This window comes from Carettochelys insculpta, chromosome 2 (assembly GCF_033958435.1).
Source record: "Carettochelys insculpta isolate YL-2023 chromosome 2, ASM3395843v1, whole genome shotgun sequence".
Lineage (NCBI taxonomy): Eukaryota > Metazoa > Chordata > Testudines > Carettochelyidae > Carettochelys > Carettochelys insculpta.
Genome location: NC_134138.1, coordinates 255,279,969 through 255,298,268, shown reverse-complemented (window position 1 = coordinate 255,298,268; position 18,300 = coordinate 255,279,969).

Sequence of the window (18,300 nt, the reverse complement as noted above, 5' to 3'; positions counted from 1 at the left end):
CAGCCTAGTTGGCTCAGTCATACCACCAAATGTGGGAACTGAGAGAATGCTGAAAATCCAGGTTCTAACACCAGTGGGCATGGTCAACATCTTCAGCGTCTATGTGCCTACTTTAACTTCTGCTCAGGAAGTTAAGGACAAGTTCTATGATGAACTTAGCATTGCCATCAGTGAGGTACCTTCCATGAGCCGCTATTCATCCTTGGCGACTTCAAAGCCAGAGTTGGCAGCGACCACCCCAGCTGGACATCCTGTCTGGGACAGTTTGGAACAGGGAAGATGAATGAAAATGGACAGCGCCTCCTTGAACTCTGCTCCCAACATGACCTCTGCATAACCAATACCTTCTTCAACGTCAAACCCCAGCACAAAGTTTTGTGGCGATACCCAAGATCGAAACATTGGCACCAGCTTGACTTCATCCTCACCAAACGCAGCTGTTTAGGTAATGTCAGGGTGACACGTAGCTACCACAGCGCAGACTGTGACACTGACCACTTGCTCGTATGTAGTCAGGTGCACATCCAGCCGCGAAGATTCTTTCTCTCCAAAAAGGAAGGGAGGCCGCGCATTGACACTGGCAAGACTCGTCACCCTTCAAAAGTATGCGAGTTTGTCCAAGCACTTGAAGAGGCCTTGCTCCTCCCGGATGACACTGATATCAGCAAGAGATGGGAACAGCTACGGGACGCTATCTATCATACTGCGATATCTACCTTTGGGAAGAAGACAGTCTAGTCTGCTGATTGGTTTGAAGCCCACACTGAAGTGCTGATGCCCCTGATTGAGAAAAAGAGACAGGCACTGGCTGCATACAGGTCCTCTCCCAGTGAGGTGAACCTGCAGGTGCTCTGGTCTGCTCGGAGTCAAGTGCAGCAGGTTGCTTGGCAGTGTGCCAACGATTACTGGCTCCAACTCTGCTCCAAGATTCAGCAGGCCACGGACACTGGTAACATGCGAGGAATGTACGATGGGATCAAGCAGGCCATCGGTCCATCACAAAGAAAGACTGCCCCACTTAGGTCGGCCACAGGCGAGGTCTTGAAGGACAGAACCAAGCAGATGGACCGGGGTGGAACACTACTGGGTGGAACACTACTCACAGTTGTATGCCAGAGAGACCGTAATTACAGAGAGAGCCCTGAATGCCATCGACCCTCTGCCCACCATGACTGAACTCGATGCTGAGCCCACCTTGGAGGAACTCAGTGATGCGCTAAAAGCACTCTCTTCTGGAAAAGCCCCAGGGAAAGACAGTATTCCCTCAGAAATCCTCAAATGTGCCAACGGTACCCTAGTTTCAGAGCTGCATGGAATACTTTGCCAATGCTGGAGAGAAGGCAGTGTACCGCAAGATATGAGGGATGCTAACATCGTTACTGTCTACAAGAACAAAGGCGACAAAAGCGATTGTAACAACTATCGCAGCATCTCCCTTCTCAGTACCGTGGGGAAGCTATTTGCACGTGTTGTTCTGAAGAGGCTCAATGTTCTTGCAGAGAGAGTCTACCCTGAGTGGGTTCAGAGCTGAACGGTCCACCATAGACATGGTTTTCTCTGTTAGGAAACTGCAAGAAAAGTGCAGGGAGCAGAACAAACCTCTGTATATTGCCTTCATTGACCTGACCAAGGCATTTGACCTCATCAGCAGAAAAGCTCTGTTCGCGATTCTGGCTAGGATCAGCTGTCCCCCAACTCTGCTCAGCATTATTAGGGCCTTCCACATCCGAACCCCTCTAGATTCTCAGCAGAATGAAGCAGGGGTGTGTGCTGGCTCCAACACTGTTCGGCATCTTCTTTCAGTTTTGCTCAAATATGCCTTCAGAACTGCTACAGAGGGCATCTCTCTCTGCACGAGAATGGATGGCAACCTCTTCAAACTGTGGAGGCGTAGAGCGAAGACCAGGGTGCTTACGAAGTGTCTAAGGGAGTTCCTTTTTGCTGCTATTGCTGCTCACACTCAGCAGGAACTGCAGTCACTCATAACTTGCTTTGTGGATGTATGCATGAAATTTGGCCTCACAATCAGCTTAAAGAAAACCCAGGTGATGGGCCAAAACGTGGGTAACGAGCCATCTATCAGCTTGCTAGACTACAAACTGGAAGTCGTCCATGAGTTCATGTACCTAGGCTTGACGATCTCAGGCAACTTGTCACCTGATAGCGAAATCAACAAGCGCATTGGAAAAGCGACCACAACGTTCTCCAGGCTGACGAAGAGAGTATGGGCTAACAATAAGCTCACTGTACACACCAAGGTGCAGGTCTACACAGCCTGTGTTTTGAGCACACTGCTGTACACCAGTGAAACATGGACTTTGTGTTCAAAACAAGAGCAGTGCCTCAACACATTCCGCATGCACTGCCTTAGGCGCATACTCGGTATCTCATGGAAGGACAAGGTCCCCAATAGTGCAGTGCTTGAGAGGGCAGGCACTACCTCCATGTTCACCCTTTTCAAACAGAGGCGTATGCGCTGGCTAGGCCATGTCTCACGCATGACGGATGGCCGAATACCGAAGGACCTGCTCTTCAGCAAACTGGCATCTGGAAAGAGGCCGAAAGGGCGACCTAAATTGAGCTACAAGGACATGTGCAAGCGTGACCTCAGCGCTCTCTCTATCAATGTGAACACCTGGCATTCGCTCACCTCAGACAGGCATGCCTGGAAACAGGGAGTGAAGGAAGCTCTTGCTATGTATGAAACTACCTTGGTGAAGGAAGCGAAAGATAGGAGAGCCCTCAGGAAGATCTGCGTCCGTGATAACAGAGCGACATCTCCCTACTGCTGCTCACAGTGCGGAAAGGACTGCCACTCTTGGATTGGATTGCACAGCCACAAAAGACGCTGCTTGAATCAGTCCAACTGGGGCGCAAACCCATGATCCCTTGGGATTGAAGGATGCCTACTACTACTACTATACAATTCTGCCTTTTGCATGTGTCATCCAGGTATTTAGACATCTGCACATGCATTTGTAAGTGCAGCTGCTTGATTTGCATGTGTAATTATAGTAATTGTGCATGCAGATATAGGCGTCTAGGCGTTCAGATCCCTGTTTGCAAATATCTGGTCATATATAGCTCCAATTTCTGGTTCTAAGATTCCTTGTTACATGCGAGTGCCAGTCATGCTGAAAATGAATCAGTTATCTTTATGAAATGCTTTAGATAACTACGCAGCATTACCTTGGTGTTTGCAGAAATTCATGCACGTTGAAATGTGGAGTTTCCAATACATTTTGAGTAGCTGGGGTTCAATCATTGGCCACAGCTAAAAGGTTTCAACTCAGCGCCATTCATAAGATGCCACTTGTTGTACATGAATGTTTGTGTGTGGAAAGGGCAGGAGAACTGGAAGACTGAAGATTGTAAAGATGCTTTAATTCAGCTGAGAAACTGTCGGACTATTTTAAATGACAGATCTGCCTTATCTTCCTTCATTCTTTCAATAGTTCCATGCAGACACAAGGAGAGCAATGTCTGTCATTTCTTCTTCTGTCCTCAAAATGTGTCTGGATCTGGTATCATCCCTTCATCTTCCTTTGTAAACCACCAGGTCAATGATTTAATTTCATTCTCAGTGTGGTTTTTTTTAATTACTAAATTATCTTTGCTGTCTCTTAGAAGAGCTCTTCTCTCATTCTTCAACCTCTTGTTCTTCATATACTTGAAATATGCCCTCTTATTTATTTTAATCTCTTGCAAAATCTTTTTCACGTTCTCCTTTTCTTGCTTGTCTTATCATGTTTTAGCATCTCTTGTCTTCCATCTGTCATCTTTGTCCTCCTCCACCAAATGTGATGTTTTAATGTTCATCTCTATGGCCATGTCTACACTAGCCCCAAACTTCGAAATGGCCATGTAAATGGCCATTTCAAAGTTTACTGATGAAGCGCTGAAATACATATTCAGCACCTCATTAGCATGCGGGCAGCTGCGGCACTTCGAAATTGATGTGGCTCGCTGCCATGTGGCTCATCCCAACGGGGCTCCTTTTCGAAAGGACCCCACCTACTTTGAAGTCCCCTTATTCCTATCTGCTCATAAGGGTATTTCGAAGTAGGCAGGGTCCTTTCGAAAAGGAGTCCCGTCGGGACAAGCCGTGTGGCGGCAAGCCGTGTCAATTTTGAAGTGCCGTTGCCGCCCACATGCTAATGAGGCACTGAATATGTATGTCAGCACTTCATTCATTTGCATGGCCATTTCGAAGTTTGAGGCTAGTGTAGACATAGCCATTCAGTTTTATTGTAAATCATGTTTATTATGAAGCTTTGATGCCTTGTTTGTCTGTGCTTAAATCTTTTGGTTATAACTTATAGACTCGGTGCTCTTGGTTTTGCACTACTCTTAAAAATGGGGTGATTTTCAAATTTGCTGTTTTCCAAGATAGCAGAAGAGTTATATTCTCTAGAACAAAGAAACACTTTTCCAAATCAACATGTATGTGCAAAATAAATTGTATGACCTCACACAGAACTAAAAAATGTAATGTCCTTGACTATCTGTTTGTCCATATCATCCAGTGTATCAAGAAATTATGATAAATAGTAGGAAGATCAAAAGATTTAATTTCAATAGATCCAAGTAAGAAATTGGAAGCTATCTCTTCTTGAAACATAGCCACTTCTGTTGGAGGATTCAGTTCAGAGTAATTGAAAGCAATGAAATATGGCACATTTAGGCAGAAATCAGCACAGAAATATAGACAAAGAATTTCATTTTTGATGAAAATTTCCATCACAGTTGTTAATTTAGATAGACCAAGGGGGAAAATTAAATACAAATTTGTGTGAAAATATTTCGGCATTGCATGCTCTTCTCTAGAAATATTTTAAAATCTTATTATTTCCCCTTAAACTAATTGATTTAAGAATGCCTTCGTCAGTTAAATAAATGTAACACCCATATCTAAATTAACATTAGTCCTTAACTTTATATAGCCTTACTATATTTCTTCACATTGGCTTTTACCTTTATTCCATGAGCATCTAACTCAAGTCAATGGAACTGTTCTGACAGTAAGGTGCTACATCATATCAGCATGGATTCCAGTGCCTGGTCTCTGCTTGTAATAAGGAATATTGCATGATACTTCCACTTCATTCATTCCCCGCCCGTACCTGTTGACTCCTGTCCCATTTTTTTGGGGTGAGTAGCTGGCATACATGACCCACTTACTGGTGTACAGTTAGGCCCAAGTTCTAGGAAGACTACATAAGAACTTATGGTTGTGGGTTGAGAGCAGAAGGTCTTTTTCTCCCATATACCTTGTCACAGTTGCACAGTCTTAAGGATAATCAAGTGCTAAAAAGTAGGAGCTCTAACAAGGAACTGGCTTTTCTGTGGTATCTCATGTGCCTGCCACTTTTCCACTCCCTCCTCTTGGGAAGAGAGATAATAGATATGGGTCACAGATGCAATGTCCTTGTCAGCATTAGGACTCCAAAAGCCATAAATATGGGACTGATACCTGCTGATGGTAAAGTCAGGGCCAACTGTTGGTTACTTCTTTGTTTCTGTGGCAGGCAGCTGTAAAAATATGCAGGAGGCCATGTCTGTCACCTGGTGACCTGAGACTTGGTATAACCCTTCTTGTGCACTTTATTCAGGATTGAGCTTTGCTGCATGTCTATGAAACTACTTATAGGAATCTGTTAGTGGTGTGTGTATAATTTTATTTTAATATCATATGATGATCATAAGGAAGAGTCAGCATATTTTCTGTGTAGATTAGAATCAGAATTTTTACTGTCTCTGGTTTATGGCAAAATTCAAGCTGTTGTCAAACATGCAAAAATAAGTACATAGTTATTTGAGGTCCTCTTTCTCTTCTTTAGATCCAGTCAGCAGACAGGATTTAAATTCTTAGCGTTATCCCACCTGAAGGGACTCATTGATTTCTGTGTTCCTTGAGGATTCCAGACAATGAAATCACTGAAGCCAAAATAAAGCTTGTTTATACAGTGACAATTTACATGAAATACTATTGATTCAAGAAAATCAGAGAACTGTTGAATGCAAAGATGAGCCTGTTGGGTACCAACTTAAATCTAATTTTCTAGAGAAATATTCATTGCCGCTCTGGTTCAAGAAATCAATGAGTCTGAAACACAGGTTTTAAGATAAATATTTTGTAGGATGCTTTCCTTAATCCAGACCTAAAGAAACCTGTCAGGATGCCAAAGCCAAGTGGTGGAATGGTGAAATATACAGCAGGATGGCCACAGTCCTGGCTGAATGGGGCCATATCCACCACACCATGCAGCAGGTCTGGGTCAAGGTCAAGGAACTGAGTCAGGGCTATGTCCAGGGCCAGGATGTTGCCTGATGCTCTGGGACAGGACCAGCAACTTGTCTACATTATTGGAAGCTCAACAGCATCTTGGCTGGGAGTGGGAACACATCCCCATGTGCCTGAGCATTGATACAGTTCTTGAAGCCCATCCACTGTAGTGGGAGCTCCCACAGAAAGAGGAGGAGGCATCCCAGCCCCAACCCATGCCAGACCTGGAACTGGACTCAGAGGCCAGCAGCCTCATGCTGGTCTTGGACCCAGTCCCTCTCAGGCGTCTTTGGAACTGGGTGAGAGTCCCTCTGGAGAGTACCCCACACATCACACACCCCAGGGCATGGGAGGTGGGCACAGATGGGGACATGCTGCAAGCATCACCCAGCCAGCTTGGGTGGGACCTCGCACTGCAGTCCCAGTACAAGGAACCATGTGCAAGGTAGTATGCACCACCCAGACCCAGGAGAAAGCCAATTGGCACAGGTGGCATCCTGCTGCCAGGATCGCGGTAGGCTGGATGAGCCTCAGGCCCTGGGCAGGGTTGGGCTCTCAACACCTGCCATGGCTGGAAGTGGACTAGCCACAAGGGTGCTGGCCTGATATCAGACTCACTGAGGAGTGTGGCACCCAGCACATGGGCATTCCTGCAGGCAAGAGACAGCACCCATTTCTGTGGGCAGTGCCACAAGCCACAGATGTGTCTGTGGGTCCTGGGAAGGGAAAGCTTGCTTTTGGCTCACCCTCCACCCAGGAGGGGACCCCTTTGTGGCTGCATACCCTCGTTGGCTACTAGACCATCCAGTGGGGAGAGGAGGGCCACTGTGGTCAGCCTGATCCTAGAGGCATCACTGAGCCCCTGTGTGGCAGCCCAGCTGTGCAGTCCACACACGGTTTTGCTTCAGGGACTCCTCCACGCTTGGCCCAGGGGGTGTTAGTCAGTGCTCACAGTGGAGGGTAGGGCCTTAGGAGCTGCATTGCATGAATGAGTCACCATCTCTCCTCCTTGTCTTACTTACAGCTGGACCCACACCATCCAAGGGCTGAGCCACCCCCACCTCACCATCAGGGCAAGCCACCTCCACCTTGCCACCAGGCTGAGCCCACAGCTGGAGGTTCCATTAGAGAATGTACAAGGATCTCCAGCAGGACCACAACACTGCCCAGTGGGCCATTCAGGTGACAATGGAGTGCTGGGTCAAGGCCAACATGGAGTGGTAGTCATGGGCCTGAGACCAGCTCATGTCCTGCTTTGAAGTCAGCACTAGTCTCTGGTGGGACATGATGGCCTGCAGCCAACCCCTCCACCACTGCTGCCCCCATCCCTCCTGCCCTGCACTCACTGGCCCTCCAAACAGCATCCTGGACCCATGCCTGCTCCAATGGGTGATGCCCATGGCTGCCCCGTCTCTCCCAGGACACCCCTGTTCCCCTGCCCACCCTGACACCAGCACAGCCCCTCCCTGCCCATACTTTCCCCTTTTGTGGTCCCCAGCCCAGCCCCAATGGGCACCCCAAACCCATGGTGGAAGGGGATCCCAATGCCAATGCCACTTGGTGTCCTGCTACCTCTCAAGTCTGTGGCTCCCCACCCCCGTCCCAACTCCCCTGCTGTAAATAGTTATGAACATCACTTCCCTATAAATAGTTTTGAATGGCACTGTATTTGCAAGTTTTGTTCTGTTCTGTTTTGCATAAAACCCACTTACTTATTCACCACACCCACATGTGTTGTTATCGTGCAGGGGTCAGGGAGGGATGAAAGGACAAGGGAGGGGTCATGATCAGGATGGGGCAGGGCTGTAGGCCTGAGATCCCCCTCACTGGGTTTGCTGTGGAGAGGGTTACTGCGGGCTGTGAGACAGGGTTCTGGGAGGCCTTTTTGCCGATAGAGAGGCCAGGCTGTCTGGCCATTCTCTGTTGACGGAGCGATTGCTCCTTCCATCTGCCTTGCAGTCTGGACACGATCTATCGACAGAAGTTTTGTTGCAAGGTATCTTCTGACACAAACTTCTGCCGACAAATCCCAGCAATCTAGACATAACCTATGTGTTTAAAAAGCCCTGTTTCAACACAGCAGTCATTAAATCTGAGTCTCTCTCAAAAATCCTATTGCTCTGTCACACCTATGCTTGCCTTCAGATCAATTCTAAACCAAGGACATATGAATGTTTCCAAATAGAAAGCCAAACAAAAACAGACTCGTAGACACAGGACCTGATGGACTGTGCTTTTCATATACACTTGTTCTCACAAGATAACAGAATGAATAGAATTGTCCTCTCTTGAGTAAGAAAGGAAGATTTTTTTGTTTCACTCTGGCCATTATTGAAGTTGATACATCAATTACTTGGTTAGCTGTCTTTGTTGTATAACTCTCTCTGAACTTCACAGTATCTTTTCCATGCTATTTTCACTTGTTCCCCATTTTGGAGAAATGTGCAAAGAACAGAAAACCTTGCTACTTTGGGACTTGTGGTGGCCTGAAGGAAAAAGGTCAGCAAGAAACATGACAAAATATGCTGATCTGGATGGCCCTTCCGCTTGGTTGCAGCTTTTGTACAAGGCACTAGAGACATTTCTATATTTGGAGTCTCAAATTATCAGTTTTTATCCCTTACTTTCCAGTCTGTTATTGTTTTTGCAATTGAAAATGATACAGCCCCCTATCAGAGCTAAAAATATGACACATTTTCCCCTATTTTCATTTGGTTCATGAGTCATTTGCAAAGTAGTAAAAATGGCTGGGAATGTCTTCTGTATCCATAATTTTTTTTTGATGAATAAACTGGATGGATAATTTTCAGACTACAGGTTGTTCAAAGATCACAGACCATTGCAGCTGGCATAGCATTAGAAGCAGATGAGAATAGAATTTGTGACCTATTCACTTCAGCTACTCATTATTCTCATTGTGTACCTGACATTAAGGTCACCCAACACTGTGTTTGCTTCTTGCTCGGATGACAGTATTAAACAGAATACAGTCAACACTTTCATATCAGGCATTTTATTATGCGGAACTCTCAAATAACTGGCATTTTAAACATAAATAAATTTTAGTTTTCCATAAGTAAAGTATAGTGAAAGTAAATACAAATAGATACAGCAAATATGGTGTAAGTTAACAGCGTACAGTACTACTGTTGTTGGTAAATAAAGTACTCTGCATACGTTTTTGTTTGTTTCTTAATATTGAATCTTGCTTTTCCTTCCTGTTATGCATTGCTAGGTATATCTCTGCTTTATCCTGAATATTTGAATTTCCAGAAACCTCCCGGTTCCAGGGCTGCCAGATATGAAAGATTTTACTGTAGCACCAAAGTAGTTAATAAGCTCCCTGTATAACTTTTTAATCATTTTTGCTTAAATTTTTGAAATTTCTGGATTCTACAACATTTGCATAAACATTATGCAACTTTGGGAATATTCACAAATAGTTAATGATACTTTATGCCCCCCAAACTAGAGTGAAGTCTACTTGGGAGTTCCACTTAAGGAAGTAATTTCCAAATCAAACTGTTTGCTTTTTAAGACAACTTTAGGCACTCCCCAGTGAAGAAAGTAAGTAAACTGAGAGGCTATGTCCACATGGCACTCTACCCAGTGCTGCTGAGGGCAGAGTTGTGCAAAATGAGCTGCTCACAATTGCAAATGATGTGCCATTTGCATACTCCCAAACCTCATTACCATAGCCCCTCGAGAGTTTGGCTTTGTCAAAAAGGGGTGCTGGCACTGCAGAGGCCATGTGGATGTGCCTATGCCAGCCAAACCCCACTCTGTCACCAGTCCCTTAAGCATCATTTTGCATAGCTCTCCCACCAGTGGCTCTGGGTGGAGTGCTGTGTAGACCCAGCCAGAAAGTAGACCAGAGTCCTTCTAATATACCTTCCACAGAGACTGTTGTTTTATCAGACTTGGGGTGGGAGGGGTCTATCATAAATAGGGATGAAAAGGAAGATTAATTCATTTTAAATTAAAGAAGGTGGAGTTTGAGTGCATTCCTGTGACACTTCTAGATGATTTAGGTTCTGGATCTGCTATTTGTTTTGTTTCCTTATTTACTTGCTGACATTTTTGTTATTTACACCTGAGGTATTATTTGGCTTGGTTCAAGGCTATTCCCATCTCCTTTTCTCCTAGTGGAGTTAGGAAATAAATCATTCTTTCTTCATATGGTAATTAATTCAAAGAAGACCAAGGCCATCAGTGTGCAGGAGGTCAGACTAGATGCCCATACTGGTCACTTCTGGTTTTATAAGCCATGAATCTAGAAATCATCTTTCCATTGTTTTGGTTTTATATTCCTGTCATTTCTATCCTCTTTATTTTCCAACTCCATGTTACATTGTTTCTTAAAAGGAAAATGACTGGGAATTAGGGGCCATGTGCTCTTCTTTTAATGTTAGTTCAACGTGGATATAAGGAAGAAAACAATGAATAAAGGAGATACTGTATCAATAAGAATGCTTTAATAAGATTTCCAAACTCGCTAGGAAAGTTTGGATGAAAACTTGAACAGGATTTTCCTAACATTTTAATTAGTTTTCATTGAGCTGAATTTTAAATCACAAAATGCCTGCTGGATGTACTGGCTGTAATCTACACCAGTGCACACATTGACAATTACCAGACTCACTTTTCTTTGTAAAATTAATATATAATATGAATCAGAATCAGTAGTAAAATGGGTAGTAGAACACGGGAGATCATGTAAATCCCTGATTATGAATGACTGGAACATCACAGACTTGGCAATCAATCATCTGCTGTTCCCTTACTAATGAAATTGTAACTCTCTGGGCATTGTTATGGTACTACCTGTCTCCAATTTGGTTGTGCATCTTCTAACCAATAGCCACAGTTATATGGACATAGAAGCTGTGTCTAAACGTGCACGCTACTTCGAAGTAGCGGCACTAACTTCGAAATAGCGCCCGTCGCAGCTACACGCGTCGGGCGCTATTTCGAAGTTAACTTCTACGTTAGGCGGCGAGACGTCGAAGTCGCTAACCTCATGAGGGGATCGGAATAGCGCCCTACTTCGACGTTCAATGTCGAAGTAGGGACCGTGTAGACGATCTGCGTCCCGCAACGTCGAAATTGCTGGGTCCTCCATGGCGGCCATCAGTTGGGGGGTTGAGAGATGCTCTCTCTCCAGCCCCTGCGGGGCTCTATGGTCACCGTGTGCAGCAGCCCTTAGCCCAGGGCTTCTGGCTGCTGCTGTGGCAGCTGGGGATCCATGCTGCAGGCACAGGGTCTGCAACCAGTTGGCAGCTCTGTGTATCTTGTGTTGTTTAGTGCAATTGTGTGTGGGAGGGGCCCTTCAAGGGAGCGGCTTGCTGTTGAGTCCGCCCTGTGACCCTGTCTGCAGCTGTGCCTGGCACCCTTATTTCGATGTGTGCTACTTTGGCATGTAGACGTACCCTTTCAGCGCCTATTTCGATGTGGTGCCGCGCAACGTCGAAGTTGAACGTCGACGTTGCCAGCCCTGGAGGACGTGTAGACGTTATTCATCGAAATAGCCTATTTCGATGTTGGCTTCACGTGTAGACGTAGCCAGATAGTGTCATGCAGCCGAAGCCCTGAGAAGGGGATGGAGACAATCTAGCCAGCCAAGGAGCAAGAGATAGTGCTTCAGAAGCTATCTCTACATGTATTACACTGATTTTGATCAGCGAGAGCTCCTATTTCTTTTGCACAAAAAGATTGGGATCACTCACCTGCTGGCTTTCCCACTGATAACCAGCTATGGCAAGTCCAGATGGAACCAGACAAAAGTGGTGGGCCCAAGCATGCAGGAAAAAATACACCCGCGATGGCTAGCAGCCTATGCTTAGTGCATCACCGAGAGAACTTCTTTTTTTTTTTCCTGCTTCTTGGAGATTTTCATGGCTATTTGTAACGATCTTAAAACGGCTGGCACAGGTCAAGCTGCAGTGGCCAATACAGAGACAACCAAGGGCCCAATAAGGCTGCCTAAGATTTTCCACCAGCCACCAAGCACCAGCCCAGGTTTTACCCCGCTACCTGGATCGATGTCAACGGTGTCTGATCCACAGGGGTTTACAGGGTGTGTGACAGAGCCCGTTTGTTCCCCAGAAAAGATGACAGACAAGGGGTCAACTGTTCACAACTAAGTTTCTTTTTATTCTAACAAGAGCTAGGTTTTTACAATGTAGTGTTTTCTCTTTCCTATTTATTTACTATGTTACCACACTTTATTTTACTATGTATCTATTTAATATCTCTAGAAGCTACAACTATATCCTTCCCTGTTCCCTGAGTCTCAGCACAGGATTTGGAACTAGTTGACTAATAGCCCCTTTGTTGTATTTGTGTAGTTACAACGTTTAAACTATACCCTTCTTTAGACTTACTGTTGGCTCCACTGGGACGCACAACTTGGTGCTCTTCCGTGCGTGTGCTATAAGGGAAAAGAAATAAACCAGAACTGATAACAACAACTCTGCTATATATTTCCTTATGTATCTATTTGAATATGTGTATATCTTTATGTTTCTCTTTATGTTATATATTAATACGTTTCTATATATTTAATTATGCCAGGTTGTTTAATCTGGTAACGGGCTTCCAGAATGTCTATGTATACATATAATATGCCAGGTTATTTAGTCTGGTAACGGGCTTCCAGATTTATGGGATATTTTTACCCGAAAAGACCCCAGCGCAATAAATTAAGACTGCGCTGGCTTCCCTTCGCCTCAGCGTCCCAAACGCTTAATTATGGGTAGTTTTGGGCTTAAAGGGACTATAATACGACGCCTCCCGAGAGCTGCCTATGTCGGACCCCCTAATAAGGGAGCCCCTTTACTGCCCTGCCTCGGGAGGAACTATACAATATTATATTCCTCTTACTCGGGGCACCCGCCCCCTTCAGAGCACTTTTCGCCTTTTAGGAAAATGGCCGGTGATGCTCTACCCTAGGTCCCCCAGCGACCCAAGGGAACAGCTGGAATTTAAAATTGCCTAGGTGAGGTTACCCCTGCTGGCCAGGCAGACGGGGCCTCTAAAAGTGGCTATGGCTACTACCCTAGGACTTCTTATATGTATACACTTAATGAATGTTAATAGGATACCTGCCTCCTACGGCCGCCTCAGGACTTATTGGCAACGCCTGAGGTCTTATGTAACCCTACAGGGATTTATTTAATATGGGTACCCCCTTAATGGGGTGTCCCTTTAAATTACTCTTTTAGTTTAAGATTATGTGTAAAATTCTAATTGGGGTTCTCCCTTTACCGGGTTATCCCCTTATGCTTCAACCCCCGCTTGGGTGAGCTCTACCCAGCGGAGGGAGCAATCAGTTCTGGGTCCCTATAAATTAAAATTCTTATCTAGTCTTCTATTATGTATGCAAAAGGTAAAGCGGCTAGGTCAGTAGACCGCCTCCTGTGCTTTACAAATGAGAACCCTGGGAACAGGGTTCCACAATTTAAGACGATTTAAACCCTTGTAATATCAATAAGGGATCAGTATTATTAATGCTAACAATATATAAACCCTAACTCTAGTGATTTAAGCTAATATCCCTAATGTTTGTGGAGAGCAGTTATTAAATACCTATCCTCCTCCTGATCTGTCAGTCCGGGCGCCGGGCCCGAGGGTCTCCACAGGAACCTAGGAAGTGAAGCCCTCACGGCGCGCTTTTTACTGGCAGCCGCGGCAGGCAGATAGGATAGATAGGGAAAAGAAGAGGAGGCCAGGGGAAAAGGCCAGCTTGGTTAACAAAAACCCCTGGCTAAAAGCAGCAGCAGCTCCGCCGCCGGCCAGCAGAGGCCGCCGCTTGTGCGGCTCCCCAGGCAGGGCACCTGCCGGCGCGGTCTGCCTGACGAGCCTGCCTCAGGTAAAATCTGAGGCCTTTAGTGAGTTCAGCTCAGTTCTTGTTCACTGGAGCTCTTCAAAAAGGCTTCTCAGCTGGAGCTCTTTGAAAAGGCTTCTGCGTCCCACGGTGGCTGGGGTGCGTAGATTGACACGTGGGTCTGCTTCAGCTCTTTTCGTCGAATCTTCGGCCAAGGCTGAGTCCAGCTCTAAACTCAGTCCTTTTTGCTCTTCTGGGTCCGTTGTCCTCTTCTCCGCTGCTCCCCGACGGACTGGCAAAGCCGGGCTGCGCTCCAGAATTTATAGAGCTGGGGCGGACCTGGTTGAACACTCGCAGGTGTCAGGTCCGCACCTGCGTTGCCCCGGCAACCAGGATGCACGTTCCGTTTACATATTCATGAGCATCATAAATGGTCCAATCCGTGCATCTGAATTCAAACTGATGCTCATGAATAGGCAATTAGCTTATGAATATGCATAGGCAACGGGCAACCCTAACGGTCACTCCCTATACCTTGCATTTACCTGGGTTATATAGTTACCTAAACAGTGTTTTATGAAGTAAATTATTTTACAATTTAAATTTATTCTTACCTAGATTAGTGGGGAAGACTGTTAAGTCCATATAAATCCTATTTTTAATTTAAAACTGCTTGACATCTCGAGGCTATCTGGTAAAGGGTAGTGGAAGGCACACACAAACCTCACAGCCCATGGCCAGGGACATGTTCTCTATAGAGGAATTTACAACATGCCCCCGTGGCCATGGCCATGGGATGTATGCCAACTCACATCCTACGCAGGTACGACTCATGAGACCCAGGTACGATGACACCCAATAGTCAAGTCACTCATTCCGCGCTCCTATTACGGGGAACCAGGTACAGTGGCACTTAACACACAGTGTCACTCATCCTGCCTCCCTAAAAAGCCCGGATACAGTGGAAGACCACGGATGACACCCATCCTCGGTCCCTACAGTCCAGCCTGCGCCCAGACAAGATGTATGGTGTTAGAGAGGACAGGCACAGCTGCGCTACATAACCGTATATGCTCACGCGGACAACTACGAATAGAATGCCCCCGTGGCACGGACAGAGGTAGCCCAGCTCACCCTGCACTCAATCACCTGCCAAGAGAATCAAGACTTCAGCAGTCTAAACAACTGATGCCAATTAGTCAACAATTTTCCCCATTAATCCTATGTTATAGTTATTTATTTAATTAATACCATCTCTCTAGAGGTCGATGGACTACGACCTCTTTGACGACGACTTTTTCCTTAGGTTTACAGTACAAGATACAGGCAAGCACTACCTTAACAATGACATAAATAACCAATGCCAATACCACGAGTAGGAAAAACAAGGCTACACCTTTCATTATCTGGGTACCTAGGTATCCCAACTTTCCCGTCACCCATGACCAGAGGTCCCACACAGGTGGTGCTGGAGGGACATACGCCACTTGCATTATGTGTTCTGCGCGGTTAAAAATTTTGTCTTTGTTGTCTGGAATATAGACACAACATTGTTTGCCAAAAATAGCGCAGACACCACCTTTATCTGCCAGTATCATGTCCAGAGCTATTCTATTCTGGACAACAGCTTGCCTGAGCTCGTGCTGCTCAGTAGCTAGATCTTTCAGGGACTGGCCAGTTTCGTTTGCCACAACCTCTAGTACTGACTGGAGTCGGATGACAGCTCCACCGACTCTGGCCACTCCAACAGGTGGGATAAGCGCCCAACCTATTGTTTCTTGCATTGTCAGAGGTCTACGATTCCTGAGGTCTTGCAATGCCTGCTCGAGATCTCTCTTGGGTCTCTGACCTCCATGACTAGATGGGAACTCATTGGTCTCCAGGTGTGGAAAACCTGCAACTGGGCTCCTTTGGCGAACTAGCCCAGCACCTGCACCATTTTTAGGTGCCAGTTTTATGGGAGGGAGCTTACGTCTGGTCGTTGGACGCTGTCCTAACACCAGCTCCCCCTCATCATAATCGCTGACACCAGGTACCTGTGGTCTTAAATAATCGGAACGACTCACGTGATGTTTAACACCGAAATCGATGCCCAAATGACCCAGGGCATATGGCACGGCATTACCTACTCCTCCCCTCGGCAACGTTTTACGTAGATGTAAGGAAGGTAATAGATAAGCCAGATAACAGGAGCCATCCCAGAAAGCAGGGAGCACCTTATACGCCTTGTCGCCACACACCCAATAGTGACCAACAAGAGCATAAAGGGCTTTATTACAACCGCCGCTACCCTGCTGGGGATTAGATTTTAAAGATTGCGCAGCTCCCTCATAATACCCTGAAAAGGGCCACGGAGCACCTCCTGAAGGTGTGCAATTGTATAACTGCGAGCCATTCACGTGTACACAGTTTTTGCCTGATTTATCGCTCTTAGACCAATAAGATTTTACATTTGGGAACCACATGTTCCCCCAAGGCTGTGGGAAAGACATGCCATGCTCCATAATATATGTGTCGCATTCACTCCTACCCACAGCAATGCCTTTATGTGCTCTTTTTATCCACACATGTCTTTGTCTATTAACATCATAACTCAGGCTATACTGTGTAACGGGTTGTTTCCAATCGTACAAGTCAGACCCGTTACAAACAAAACACCAACGTCCCTTTCGCTTCTCTACTAGCAGATAGTCAGATCTACTGATGGTCATAGCCCCCCATGTGGCGTTCTTTTGTCCTAAACATTTGGTCATGTTTCTTGTTGTTAGTGGGATTGGGAGCATCGGGATACCGACCCTGCTGGTTGCAGGAAATGCGCTGCAAATCCAGCAATTTGTTTCATTTAAGGCGGTAGCTACTAAATTTGCCATCTTAATAAATGTATTTCGTTCCCAATCTTGTAAAACACCAATATTGCCTACAACTAACATAGCTAGGATTAGAAGCAGCATGATCTGCAAAACAAGAGAAAAGGTTTGGTTATTACACAAGCTTCAAGCTCTTTGTGTTAACCAATTATGGTGGACTAGCATGTTGTTTGGACTCAGATGGTACGTATTCGGGTACTCGCCAACCTCCTGAATAACACTAGGAAAAGGTTCACTTTTTCCTTCCCCTGGCAGAGTAACCCAGACTCTTTGACCCTGATGGTACATCGGCTTCCAAGGTGTTCTAGCCTTGGGCTCTATCTCCGGCCATCTAGAAACTGCCCTATTGATGTTTATCAAAGCCTCGTCCAAGTAGGCATGCCACCCTTTAAAATCAATGTTGGGGTTGAGGATCTTGAGTTGCGTTTTCAAGACCCCTATTTTCCTCTCTACCACCCCATTGCTTTGTGGGTGATAGGGGAGATGGAAGTGCCAGCGGGTGTTCCAAATGCGCATTTGCTGGTCAACCTCCCTTGAATTAAAGGGTGGTCCATTATCTGATTGGATTTCAACTGGCACAGACCAGTTTGCCACACACTTGGACAGTAAACGGATAACATCCCTGGCAGTAGTCTTTTTTGTGGGAGCCGCCCAAACTTGGCGGGACCCAAGGTCCACCACTACCAGAGCCTTCGGAAACAGCTTAGCTCCTGGTAGGGGTCCCATAATGTCAACTTGCCAGGTTGTACCCGGGGCAAAATAGGCCGGATCTAGAGTATGCACCTCAGACCTAGGCCGGTTCATACGCTTGTGCGTATTGCATAGCAAACAGCCCTGGCTGACCTGCTGCCAGGTCTTGAAGGACACATATGGACTGCCCTTATCTTTTTTCCACATTTTGTTACAAACTTTAGGACCCCAGTGACCCCATTTATGATGGAACCACCTGGCCAGGTTTAGGGAATCACCTGAGTTTCCTAACAGTCTGTTTTGCTTAACCTCCAAAGTCTGCCTGCAGTACTGTTGGAGGTGCTGATCTAAAAACGTGTGGAATTCATTAGAATCTTTTCTGTGCGAAGGGCAATGTACGAGAAACCATGGTCTAGGTTTTAATTCTAGCTTTTGATAAATTGTGTCCCAATGTTCAGGGTAAGCCGTTGGCTTGGCTTCCCTGGAGAGAACCCTGATCACATACTCCGAGTCGATACCAATGACCGGAGCCTCCAGCTTGTGTTTGTCATTTGCATGCTGGACTGCATACAACACCCCTTTGACTTCAGCTTCCTGTGCAGATGTATTAGGTTTTTCCGTTACTATTTTTA